Genomic DNA, 14629 nt, shown 5'->3' on the forward strand with positions numbered 1-14629 from the left:
ATATATATATATATATATATATATATATATATATATTATATTCATGTATTAATAAATTTTTTACAGACTTAACCCTTTTACACAAAGCAACTCGATTTGATGTTTGCATGACGTGCACTAAGACAGCCAAGGACTGCCACATCCATAATTCTCAGCATGTTTTAAATGTCTGACAACATTTCAGAAATGTGTGGAGTTGTAGATGTACAGTTATATATTTGGTGCATCATGACATACATATGGGACAAATATAATAATTACCAAACATTTGTTGTCAGCAGAAACACTAGTTCATACACCAATGTGTACCATTTAGCGGTAATTCTATTAATTCCCAGCAAAATTATAGATTGAAAAGAATTCAGATCGCAACATTGCTGGTTTGATTATGTGTTATAATTATCTAAAGTAATAATAGCAGCATAATTACTCCATGTTTTAATATATAAATGCATAACAAAGAATCTAGTTTTATTTCACACAATAATCCCCCTGCTGTGCTGTGTTGAATTCTGATGTTTTTTTCTTGTCCTTTTAATAAATATTTTTTCTTCTCCATATTGCCCCTAGCGAAGCTAAATCTCAACTGTGAAGCTGTGATTGTAAAAAATGAAAGTGCTGAAATTTAATAAGACACATAATTAGAGAGGGAAGCAGATGCCTGATTTTGGTTCATGGCCTTTTTAATAGAGGTAATGCTAAGGACAATTTGGAGGCATGTTTTCATTGACTATTAAGAATTTGCTAGACGGTGACAGATGGAAGGCACACAAAGAAAGAACTTGAAAAGAAGCAGGGTGCAAATGGAAATGTGCCATGATAACAATTACTTAACATTGATTAACTTGCACTTCTTATTGAGAATTCGATTTAAAAATCAAGCACTGTACAGTTATTGCCTCTACTGTGTAATTTGTACAGTTAGTCTTTAAAACTTAAAGAAGAACACTGCTAAGCACTGTTCTTTTATAAAATACATCAGCAAAATCATTGCAATCATGCAAAATGTTGCCCTCTCTTTTCGAATTTAGAAAATGTTGTCATTTCGCCTTGCTGTATCATAGGAATACTGGAAAAATTTAGATAGACTAGACCAGATTTGCATAAATGCTTATTTCATACAGAAAGTATGAATTGGTGATCTAGTTACAGTAAAAAAACTGATTGTGCTAAGTTATTATAATTATTGTTAACAAATATAGAAAATGAGTAAGGGAACTGCCCTGATCAGCCTTATACATTGGCAAAAAGTAGACAAAGGCAAAAAAAAATCATAAACATGATCCATACTATAAGATTCATGAAAGTCCCATAAACCTGTGGAATAGCTAAAAAAAAATAAGCACATGTGTGTGACCACCAAGCCCTGTCAGCATATACTAGCTGTTCTGAATCAGAAAGAAAAAACTTCTATTGAAGCTCAGCAAGATGACATGGAAAGGTTGGGCATAGATGCAACGTTTTTCACAGTGTCAGGTCCTGGACTTCAGAGTGTCAGCACCAAAAGATAAAAAACCTGAAGCGTAGACTTAACAAACACATTCCAAAGATAACCAATAAAAATATGAAGGAATCAACAGGTTATAAACCATATTCCACAAGAAATCATAAGTTTAATGATGCGGCATATGTAATCAAAACATATTTAAAAACCATAATACAAATGAAAATTTCCAGCATCACAGATATACTGTATATCACCCCCCCCTATAATCCAATGTCATTCAAAATTAATGTGCAGAGCTTGTGAGAATCATATATGCTGGGAACATTGGCTCCAGTAATAGTCATGTATCACAGATTAATCCATGAATAGTTGCAAGTGTATACATCAATAGTTCAATACCTTACAGCTGAAAATAACGAGACAACTAAGAAATAAAATCTGGAGTCTGAACTTGAATACATACAAAATATAGGCCATGTGAGATGTATAGAAATGATTAAACACTTCCAGGAAACGGTTCAGGGGGACATTAGGAGTGGGTCTTTGCCGATAAGTGTCCTAATGTGACTCAAAATGTACCACAGGGACAACCTGGGACATGGTAGACATGCCACCTCGTACCTACCCATTGGTGGAGACTAAAATAAAGAGTATGGCAGTTGTATTTGATGCCTGCTAGATTGTACCCAATAATCATATCAAAGTGACTAATCACTGTTTAAAAGAATATACTAAAAGGACAATCCTCAATTAGGAATGTGTTACGGCAGTTATACACCACCTACTGAACCACTTACAGCAAAGTCTCCTGCTATCTAAGACAAAAAAACATGTGCCATTATCACTAAAAAAGAAGATATGTATAGCCAAATAGAAAAGTTACTTAAAGTGGTGAACTAGTGCCCACACCTGCAAACTGTACAATGGTACAAGACAGAGCAATAGAACCCAATAAACCTATATGCATGTAAAGGGTCTTGTGACATAATGCATTGCCCTGTGGTCATTGTCAAACAGTAGTCTATGCAATACAAAAAATTATGTAATTTCCAAAGGATCTGTCCAAGTGGGGTGCATGGGTGCAGGGTGTATGTAATGAGGCTCATAGTGAGGTAAGTATCCAGGTTATGACCTCATCTCAATGTAGAGATTAGGGATGAGCTTCGAGTTCGAGTCAAAGAGTTTGACTCGAACATCGGCTGTTCGATCAATTCGAATGGGGCATCACGCCCCATAATCGCAGTGCATTGCTGGCTGATGATTGGCCAAGCATGCACTATGACCCGCATGCTTTGGCCAATCACAGCGCTGTCAGCGAAGAGAGCCATAATTGGCCAAAGGCAGGGTGCCTTTGACCAATTATGGCTCAGGGGGTTAAGTCCATGCCCCACACTATATAAGGCCACCTGCACGTCGGCCTTGTGTAGTGTGTTGCTGGCAGAGAGAGAGAGAGAGAGAGAGTGTCATTTCATTTACTTTGAGCAGGCAGTTTATTCAGTTAGCTAGATCTCACTGCAGACCGTTGCTGTACTGTTCTAATATACTTCAGGCAGGCAGTCGATTCAGTTAGCTGCAGTATATTTAGTATATATATATATATATATATATATATATATATATATATAGATATTAGGGGTGCAACGGATCGTCATCGATCCGTGACCCATACGGATCAAGCGATCCGCGGAGCGCTCTGTGGCCTCGGCCATAGGAAAGGCCTAGCTCCAGAGCGGCGGCCATCTTGGTACACCCGGCAGCCGTTTAGCACGTGATCGCTCCGTCAAATGACGGAGCGATCACTTGTAACAAACCGGCGTCATGTCATGACGCCGGTTCCTCTCTCCCCTCTGTGTACTGATCTGTACAGTGGAGGGGAGAGATCGGATGTCAACAATGCCCTGCTGCAATACTCTGCCATGCCATGCTGCAATACTCTGCCATACCCTGCCAATAGTCTGCCATACCCTGCCAATAGTCTGCCATACCCTGCCAATACCCTTTCAATACTCTTTCAATACTCTTTCAATACTCTGCCAATACCCTGCCAATACCCTGTCAATACTCTGCCAATACTCTGGCAATACTCTGCCAATATACCCGGCCATCTTGGTACACCCGGCGGCCGTTTAGCACGTGATCGCTCCGTCAAATGACGGAGCGATCACTTGTAACAAACCGGCGTCATGTCATGACGCCGGTTCCTCTCTCCCCTCTGTGTACTGATCTGTACAGTGGAGGGGAGAGATCGGATGTCAACAATGCCCTGCTGCAATACTCTGCCATGCCCTGCTGCAATACTCTGCCATGCCCTGCTGCAATACTCTGCCATACCCTGCCAATAGTCTGCCATACCCTGCCAATAGTCTGCCATACCCTGCCAATACCCTGCCAATACCCTTTCAATACTCTTTCAATACTCTTTCAATACTCTGCCAATACCCTGCCAATACCCTGTCAATACTCTGCCAATACTCTGGCAATACCCTGCCAATATACCCTGCCAATATACCCACCAATACCCTGCCAATATACCCGCCAATACCCTGCCAATACTCTGCCAATACTCTGCCACACCCTGCCAATAGGGAGATTGTGGATATTACAGCGGGGGGAGATTTTTTTTTTTTGTTGATCCGAAAATGATCCGAACTGTGACTCCTGATCCGAGGAATGATCCGAATCGTGAGTTTTTTGATCCGTTGCAACCCTAATATATATATTCACTGTATCCAGTTTAGCTAGATCTCACTGCAGACCGTTCCTGCTATACTGTTTCTAATATACTTCAGGCAGGCAGTTGATTCAGTTAGCTGCAGTGTATTTGGTATATATATACAACCCAGCTTTGTGTGTGTATCACACACTGTATCCAGTTTAGCTAGATCTCACTCCAGACCGTTCCTGCTGTACTGTTTCTAATACACTTCAGGCAGGCAGGCAGTTGATTCAGTTAGCTGCAGTGTATTTAATATATATATATATATATATATATATATATATATATATATATACACAGTCAGACTGGTATACAGTTAGCTGCAGTGTATTTAGTATATATATATATATATATATATATCCCGGCTTTGTGTGTGTGTGTGTGTGTATATATATATATATATATATATATATATATATATATATATATATAAATATATATAAATATATATATACACACTGTGTCCAGTTTAGCTAGATCTCACTGCAGACCGTTCCTGGTGTACGTATTCAAATACACTTTCGGGCAGGCAGGCCAGGCAGGTTATTCAGTGATCTGCAGTGCTTAAAATATATATACTGTCTCCTACATATATATCCACTACATCCTAGTCTAGCCAAGCCTATATATGGCTCCAGGTAGTTCCTGGTGTACGTTTTCAAATACACTTTCTGGCAGGTAGGCAGGCAAGTGATTCAGTGATCTGCAGTGCATAAAATATATATACAGTCTCCAACATATATATATATATATATATATATATATATATATATATATATATATATATATATATCTACTGCATTCCAGTCTAGCCAAGCCTATATCTGACCGCAGGCCATTGCTGGTGTACATATTCAAATACATTTTCAGGCAGGCAGGCAAGTGATTCAGTGATCTGCAGTGCATAAAATATATATACAGTCTCCTACATATATATATCCACTGCATTCCAGTCTAGCCAAGCCTATATCTCACTGCAGGCCATTGTTGGTGTACGTTTTCAAATACACTGGCAGGCAGGCAAGTGATTCAGTGATCTGCAGTACATTAAATATATATACAGTCTCCAACATATATATATCCACTGCATTCCAGTCTAGCCAAGCCTATATCTGACTGCAGGCCATTCCTGGTGTGCGTTTTCAAATACACTTTCAGGCAGGCAGGCGATTCAGTGATCTGCAGTGCATAATATATATATATATATATACTGTCTCCTACATATATACCCACTGCATTCTAGTCTAGCCATACCTGACTAAAAATAGAATTTATTATACAGTATACAAAAAAATATATACCAATTACAACAAAAACAGCAAAGTGATTGTTGCAGAAATACATAGAACAAAGACATTAAATTTAACAATTGAAAAACCCCCACAGATATGTAGAGGCACAGTGATGTGGGTATAGACATTGACCTCAGAATGCAGGCCAATCCTAGTGTAATTTTTCTAGTAAACTTCAGGCAGTGTTTTGCTAATCCAATTTTACAGCATGTCTGGAAGGCCAACAAGGAAAAGCAGATGTTCACAGGCCACTAAAAGAGGGCAAGCAGGCTCTGTGTCTACAGCCAACAGTGCTGGTCATGGACACGGTGCATCCTCAGCACGTGGCCGTGGGGCACGCTTGTCCTTTTTTTCGACAGCTGGCCGTGTTGAGCCACAACATGCAGAAGAGTTGTTAGAGTGGATCATAAATCTGTCCTCATCCTCCTCATCCTCTGTCACCCAAGCTGAGACAAGTTTGGCTGCCAATGCAGCTGCCAAAATGGCCTATTCCATCGGCTCAAAGGCATCAGTCACTCCTTCCCTAGCCCCACCATCATGTCCTGAGGAGTCCCCCGAAATGTTCGATCACAGTGTTGGGTACATGCTACAGGAGGATGCGCAGCGTTTTGAAGGCTCCGATGATGGTACCCAGGTTGAGGATGAAGGCAGTAACGTGAGCCCAGAGAGAGGGGGTGCCCAAGAAGGACAAGAAACTGGCAGCCATGTTCCCCCAGCTGTAGCATACTGCCTGGTTTGCTCCAGTGGCGAGGAGGGAGGGGATGATGAGGTCACTGATTCTACGTGGGTGCCTGATAGAAGAGAGGAAGAGGAGTAGGAGGCACATCTCCAACGAGGCAGGATGCCCTCCACAACTTAAGGACAGCCAACCGACTGCATCACACCACAGAGCTCCACATGTGCAGGGCGCTGCTGACGTTTTTTCAAAAGTTCTTTGGTGTGGGCCTTTTTTGAGACGTGCAGCAGATTGCACCATTGCTGTTTGCAACATATGTCTGAAGCGTATCAAGCGTGGCCAAAACAGCAGCCACTTGAGCACCACATGCTTGACCAGACATATGTCGAGCTCCCATGCAGTCCGTTGGCAACAGTACTTAAAAGACCCACACCAAAGAACAAGGTGGACCTCTCCTTGCTTCTCATCAGCTGGGATCTCCAACCCCACTATGCCTTTAGTCCTCTCAGAGACCTGCACTGAGAGGAATGAAGGTGTAGAATTAGGTGTCCCAAGCACTTGCGGGCAATCTGCTAGCGGTACACCTAAATCCGATTGTAACAGGCAAATTTCCCTACCCCAGTTGCTAAACCGTCGAAAGAAATTCGGTCCCAGCCATCCACATGCTCAGCGGCTGAATGCTAGTTTGGTTAAATTGCTAGCACTCCAACTGCTGCCTTTTCAGCTGGTAGACTCTGCCCCCTTTCAAGAATTTGTGGAATGTGGGGTACCTCAGTGGCAGGTTCCCAAACGCCATTTTTTTTTCTCGGAAGGCTATTCCGGCTCTCTACCGGCATGTGGAAGGCAATGTCTTGGCCTCGTTGGACAGGGCGGTCAGCGGTAAGGTGCATATTACTGCTGACTCACGGTCCAGCAGGCATGGACAGGGACGTTACCTTTCTTTCACGGCGCACTGGTTAACCCTGCTGGCAGCTGGGAAGGATGCAGGACAGGGTGCAGTAATGTTAGAGCTTGTTCCACCACCACGCCTCCAAAATGCTGGTAGTGGTGATTCTGCCACACCTCTCTCCTCCACCCCCTCCTCTTCTTCTTCCTCTATGGCCTCTTCCTGTGCAGATTTGTCCTCGGAACCAGCGTTCTAGGAGCTACGCAAGCACTCAGGCAAAAAGATGCCATGCGGTGCTTGAGCTGGTCTGCTTAGGGGACAGGAGCCACACTGGGGCAGAGATTCTGGCAGCTCTGCAGGGGCAGGTGCAGAGGTGGTTGATGCCACGCCAGCTTCACCCAGAAATTGTGGTTTGCGACAATGGCACCAACCTCCTCTCCGCCCTCCAACAGGGACACTTGACCCATGTCCCCGTTTGGCTCACATCCTTAATTTGGTGATGCAGCAGTTCTTATGCAGGTACCCGGGCTTACAGGATCTCCTGAGGCAGGCCAGGAAAGTCTGTGGGCATTTCCGCCGGTCATATAATGCCAATGCTCAGATGGCTGACCTTCAAAAGGAATGCAACCTGCCCAAGAACCGCCTCATCTGTGACATGCCCACCAGGTGGAACTCAACATGGCAATGCTGCAGCGGCTGCACACACAGCAGAGGGCCATCAATGAGTACCTGTGCGAGTATGGCACCAGGACAGGGTCAGGGGAGCTTGGCTTTTTTTCGCCAGGCCAGTGGCTAATGATCAAGGATGCATGCACTGTCCTGTCACCATTTGAGGAGGCCACGAGGATGGTGACAGTGCATGCATCAGTGATACTGTCCCTCTTGTCTTCCTGTTGGAGCACACGTTGCGTGGAATAATGGACAGGGCACTTGAGGTAGAACAGAGGGAGGAAGAGGAGGACTTCCTTACCTCTCAAGGCCCCCTTTATCCAGACAGTATTTCTGCAGGCCCGCCTATCACACAGGAAAAGGAGGAGGAGGAGGATTGTGTCAGCATGGAGGTGGAGCCTGGCACTCACCATCAGCAGCAGTCTTCAAGGGATCATTTTCAGTCCCCAGAAAACCATGAACTTGTACGTGGCTGGGAGGAGGTGGCTGCAGATCATGTCGTCCTTAGTGACCCAGAGGACTCCAGACCGAATGCCTCAGCAAACCTACGCTGCATGGCCTCCCTGATCCTGCAAAGCCTGTGAAAGGACCCTCAGATTCATGGTATCAAGGAGAGGGATCAATACTGGCTGGCAACCCTTCTTGATCCACAATACAAGGGTAAGGTTGCGGAACTTATTCAGCCTTCGCAGACGGAGCAGAGGATGAAACATCTTCGGAAGGCCTTGCAGAAAGGTTTGTGCAATGCGTTTCCAGAGCCTGGGAGGTTGCAATTTCCTGGTCCTCCTGGACAATGTGTTGTTGAGGCTTCGGTCAGTCACAGAAGGAGCGGTGGAGAAGGTGGCCGTCTGACCGATGCGTTCAGACAATTTTTTAGTCCACAGCCCCAGCGTCTGATTTACATGGTGCAGGAGTACCTTGGGGCAAGATCAGACTTGGAGACCTTTCTAACCGAAAATCCACTGGGTTACTGGGTCTTGAGGATGGATCACTGGCCAGAGCTTGCACAGTATGCAACTGAGCTACTGGTATGAAATAAATAAGTGATTAGTGCAACTTCTTACTAGATGATAATAATAAATGCAATCCACTGTGCAAATGATGCTGTGCAAAAAACGCTATGCAAATGATGCTGTGCAAAAACCACTACGTGCAGGATGTATAGTTCTGTGCTAAAACAAAATAGATTCCTGTGCAGAATAAATGAAAATACAGTGCATATCCAGTACTTATAATGAAGTGAATGAAGTGATCTAGATAAATGAATACATAAATGATCTATTCAAGTCTGGATATATAAATTAAAAGACATTAAAAAAAAGTCTATGGAAAAAGGTGCTTGAATAAAGTGCAAAAAAGTGCTTCAAATGTGATCTCCAATGTGAGAAATCGCCAATGTGCAAATCTTCGTGTATACCACTCAGTGCTTGCTAGACTCTTACCTCCATACGGATTGTATATGGCTACAGGGATGAGTATAGCTGGGGGCCTTCCCAGGATGCAGTGATGGAGGATGATCTTCTCAAAACACTGTATACCAGATGATGGCTTCGGATCAGTCCATATGGGCGTTCACACACAGCGGGTATACACAAGGGATGAAAAAGAATCTCCCATAGTGCAACAAGGTATAAACTCACTGATTTATTAAATAGCCAAATGGGTACTTACAACAAAAAGGTTAAAAAAACGGCAGATCTTTAATTAAAATGGCGTTACAGGCGCCTCTTACGTCACCAATTTCATACCAATTTTAGTGCACTGTATACACTTTAGATCCAGCTGCAATTTACTTGATTACAATTGAGCTACTGGCCTGTCCTGCATCCAGCGTTCTATCTGAATGCATATTCAGTGCTGCTGGAGGATTTGTAACCGATCACAGAGTGCGCCTGTCCACAGACTCGGTTGATCGGTTCACCTTCATAAAAATGAATCAGTCTTGGATCACCAGCTACCAAGCACCTGATGCTGATGTAACCAATTAACTTTTTTATGAATGTGAGATCCCTTGAAGACTGCCTATGCTGATGCTGAGTGACTATCCTGTTATGCTGAGTGACTATCCTATTCCTCCTCAATGGTCATGTTGATAGCTTCTAAGAACATTTTTGGTTCTGGGCACCACCACCAGTGCCTAAAGCCCAATTTTTCTGCCCCTGTTTAACAGGGGCATGTAATTACAATTTTTGCTGTAATATTTTGCAGCAGGGCTCATTCGTGTACTCAACTAGAGTATCTGTGAGGTGTTGCAGTGTTGAGGCACCAGCACCAGTGCTTAAAACCCAATTTTTCTGCCCCTGTTTAACAGGGGCGTGTAATTACAATTTTTGCTGTAATATTTTGTAGCAGGGCTCGTTCCTGCGGTCAACTAGAGTATCTGTGAGGGGTTGCAGTGTTGTGGCACCAGCACCAGTGCCTAAAACCCAATTTTTCTGCCCCTGTTTAACAGGGGCATGTAATTACAATTTTTTCTGTAATATTTTGCAGCAGGGCTCGTTCCTGCGCTCAACTAGAGTATTTGTGAGGGGTTGTAGTGTTGTAGCACCAGTGCCTAAGGCCCAATTTTTCTGCCCCTGTTTAACAGGGGCATGTAATTACAATTTTTGATTTAATATTTCACAGCAGGGCCCGTTCCTGCGCCCATCAAAAGTAACTATGAAGGCTTACAGTGTTGTGGCAACACCACCACACCACCACCAAAGGCCCAATTTTTCTGACCCTGTTCAACAGGGGCATGTAATTACAATTCTTGATATAATATTTCATAGCAGGGCCTGTTCCAGCGCCCACCAGGAATAACTGTGAGGGCTTGTAGTGTTGTGGCAACACCACCACCAAAGGCCCAATTTTTCTGACCCTGTTCAACAGGGGCATGTAATTACAATTCTTGATATAATATTTCACAGCAGGGCCCGTTCCAGCGCCCACCAAGAGTAACTGTGAGGGCTTACAGTGTTCTGGTACCACCAACACCTAAGGCCCAAATTTCTGCAGAGTATATAAGGCAGGCCGTATAGTATATACAGGCGGTCCCCTACTTTCAAACATCCGACTTACAAACGATTCCTACTTACAAACAGGGGGAGACAACAGGAAGTGAGAGGAAATCTACCCCTGGGAAGGGAAATTCTCTCCTGTAAGAGTTAATATGGGAAAAAGGTGTCTCCACTGGTGCTTTATTATCACCAATCCTTGTTTCCCTAAAAATTTTCAAAATCCAATTGTCATTGGGACAGAAAGTGAGGTGAAATCTTCTGAAAAGGGGCACAGACAGCAAAACAAATGTTACAGGGGTGATGATAACCCTTCCCTATGTTATCCAAAAAGCTTAAAAATAGATTTTTTGGCTGGAGCTACACTTAAAAAATGTACCTGTTCCAAATTACAAACAGATTCAACTTAAGAACAAGCCTACAGTCCCTGTCTTGTTTGGACCGCCTGTATACTGCTGTTCAGAGTATATAGGGCCTGGGGGCCCCACGCCTTTTCTTTTTTTAATTTGGGTGCGGGGTTCCCTTTAATATCTATACAAGATCCAAAGGGCCTGGTAATAGGCTGGGGGGTTACCCATGCCGTTTTTCTCAATAATTTTCATCCATATTGCCGGGACCTGACATTACATTACAGCCGCAAGCAGTTTTAAATGACTTTTATTCCTTTAGATATGTAATTTTGTGCAGGGACTGTTCTAAACACGGGAAACATGCGCCACTTTACAGGCATACTATAGACATCCCCCAGGTATGATATTTAAAGGAATATTTCACTTTTATTTTTTTACTTTAAGCATCATTAAAATCCCTGCTCCTGAAAAAACGGCCATTTTTAAAACTTTCTTTTGCATTGATACATCTCCTGGGGCAGGACCCGGGTCCCCAAACCTTTTTTAGGACAATAACTTGTATATAAGCCTTTAAAATTCACACTTTTGAGTACTCACCTTTGAGTCCCATAGACTTTACCGGTATTTGAATGTTCGCACAAACTTTCGAACCAAACCGGGGGGGTGTTCAGCTTATCCCTAGTAGAGATCGTAATCCACATTATGTCCTGTATACAAGCAGTAGCATCCAATTGTTATTTCAAACGTTATATCAAATGTGTGATCTACTTAACATGTTTGATGATGTCATCCAGATAAGACATTTTCCAAACGTCCAAAAATCCACAATGAATCATTGTAACAAAAATTGTCCCAATGTCCATAAGTGTCCACAGCTAACAATATAGTAAAGTGCAAAGGGGATGCAAAAATATGTGTGTGTGGGATCTAACTGGCCTGCACACGTCAACATGCACTAGCTGTTCTGAACTCCATAGAAGCTCATCAAGTTGACATGGAAAGGGTGGGCACAGATGCAAAGTTTTTCATAGTGCCAGGTCCTGGACTTCATATTAGCAGCAATTCCATTGTAAGAAAAGGTGGTAAAGGTGAAATTAATTTGACTGTCTATAAGAATTAATGATAAAACCTGTGTGCACTCTGTATAAAGCCAGAACATATTTAACAACCAGAAAACACAGCAGTCAAGGGTACTTTTGTATTTCCCATATACAATACAACCTTTCCCAATCAATTCTGAAAAAAGCCACCATGATAACCAGCACAATGACAGAGAAGTCAGTACTCTGCTTTACAGTGCTGGGGCCCTGCTTTTAGTAAGGATACAATCTATTTGTGAATCTAAATCTAAATGTGAATTTGTGTGTGTTTCCCTTAAACTTTCCCTAGCTGCCACCCCTAAGATATAGTAATATTCTTCCACCCAAACTTGGCAGAGCCTATGTATTTTTGTCTATGATTCAGATATTAGCTTCTGGGCATCTTCAGTAGCAGTGACCGATGTAATAGATTTACATTCTCTGTTTTCTGGTGCTATATAGCTGACTATAAAATACCATTTGGAACCCACAATAAAGTATAGTAAAAAAAATATCAAATAAATAGATCTCAACCCATGAATCAAAAAACAATCCTAGATTAAATAGTTCAAATTCTATCCACTTATTTGCATATGATGAACATAATTAGAGATGAAGCAAGCAGAAAATTTCATCTCAAGTAACTTTTTCCCAGAGAAGGTATGAGGTTCTAAGCCTTCATTCTTGCTTCAACCCAGGCCTATCTCCCTCTTATTTACTTCCTCCCTGTACTGCTTCTCTATTACTCTACTGGCTTCGTAATTAGATGAGAACCTTCCATCACTCCCTGATATGCATAGCAATAGAGAAAGTCACTTGGTGCCATATGGCATACTTGGGGAGGAGGGGGGTGGGAAACAGCAAAGGCATAATTAACTGTCTTGCAATGTAAACGTATACTTCTTTTTACAATATTGTATTTTTGCAGAGTCATAAAATGAGGGATAGAAGCAACTGAATAAATATGTAAATTTTGACTTCATATAAATGACAGGCTTAGTCATTTCTCCCTCATCCCCCAAGCCACCCTGTTGGCTCAGTTATGTGATGGGTGATCTCAGTGATCAGTAGAGAGGCTTAGGAGTTTTAAATGGGCAGCACTTTGGATCTTTGGCTCCACTGTTCAATTTGGCATGCTGTTTTCACCGATGGTAACCTCCATCTGGAGAAGAAGAATTTCAGTTGAACGCACTTACATAAACATGCAGATAGATATGTGTATAAAGCTTAGAAAGTTGTAAGTTAGAGGATATGTCATAAAATCCAATCTCAAGTTCACATTGGCATCATCCCATAAATGAATATGGTATTTTTTAAAACAAAAGTAGCGAGACTTTAAATATGCCAAATGAGAACAAAGTCAGAATAAAAAATCTATATAAATTTTATTACACATAAAACATTGTTATAAACCCAATATTAAAAACATAGATATGCATAAAGTAACTTTGCGATAAATACAAAAATATGTAAATCTGATAGATACATGTACTTGTAACTGGACTACACGTTATGCAGGATTCCGTGCTTTTTCAGGACCATACATATATTGCAAGTGTGTTATATACAGAGTTTCTTGCTCAATATCATAAATAAACAAAACAACAGAGGAGAGGAATACAGGATCTGTCTCAGATGTTTTTCCTACTGGCCCATAGGATATAGTCTGGACCTATTAGGACAGAAGTAAACATAAATATCCGAAAAGGGGGAAATAAATATCTGGTGTATAGCAAAATATGCTGAACGATGTGAATCTCAATATCTATTTAAGACAGAGGGGATAAATCCAAAATACCAAGAAAACCAGGCATCTTGGTGACGATCACATATGCTGGTATTGTGGCAGGTACATATCTACCTCTCCTCTGGCAAAATATCTGAGACAGATCCTGTATTCCTCTCCTCTGTTGTTTTGATGATTTATGATATTGTGTAGGAAACTCTGTATATAACACACTTGCAATATATGTATGGTCCAGAAGAATAGGGGAATCCCACGTAACAAATAGACAATTTACAAGTACATGTATCCATCAGATTTACATATTTTTGTATTTATCGTAAAGTTTCTTTATGCATATTACTGTATTTATCGGCGTATAACACGCGCTGGCGTATAACACGCACCCCAAGTTTAGGAGGGAATTTTAAGGAAAAAAACTTTTAGGAGTAAAGTTTAAGGAAGAAAAACTTACATTAAAATGCCCATCAATGCAGCGTTATCGGTGTCCATCTGCAGCCTTGTCAGTGTCAGTGCAGCCTTGTCAGTGTCAGTGTAGCCTTGCTCCAGTGTCTATTGCAGCCTTGTCAGTGCAGCTTTGCCCCAGTGCAGAATTGTCAGTGCAGCCTTGCCCCAGTGTCCATTGCAGCCTTGTCAGTGCAGCTTTGCCCCAGTGCAGCCATGTCGGTGCAGCCTTGTCAGTGCAGCCATGTTAGTGCAGCCTTGTCAGTGCAGCCTTGCCCCAGTGCAGCCTTTCCCCAGTGCAGCCTTGCCCCAGTGCAGCTTTGCTCCAGT

General features: G+C 42.2%; 1 protein-coding gene across 3 annotated transcripts in view; it reads left to right on the forward strand.

The window, feature by feature from the left end:
• CLVS1 (clavesin 1) overlaps positions 1-14629 on the forward strand; it is a 181106-nt gene that overhangs the window by 12256 nt on the left and 154221 nt on the right. The gene's annotated exons all lie outside the window — the stretch shown is intronic.

Source organism: Aquarana catesbeiana, linkage group LG05, assembly GCF_042186555.1.
Source record: "Aquarana catesbeiana isolate 2022-GZ linkage group LG05, ASM4218655v1, whole genome shotgun sequence".
NCBI classification, from domain to species: domain Eukaryota; kingdom Metazoa; phylum Chordata; class Amphibia; order Anura; family Ranidae; genus Aquarana; species Aquarana catesbeiana.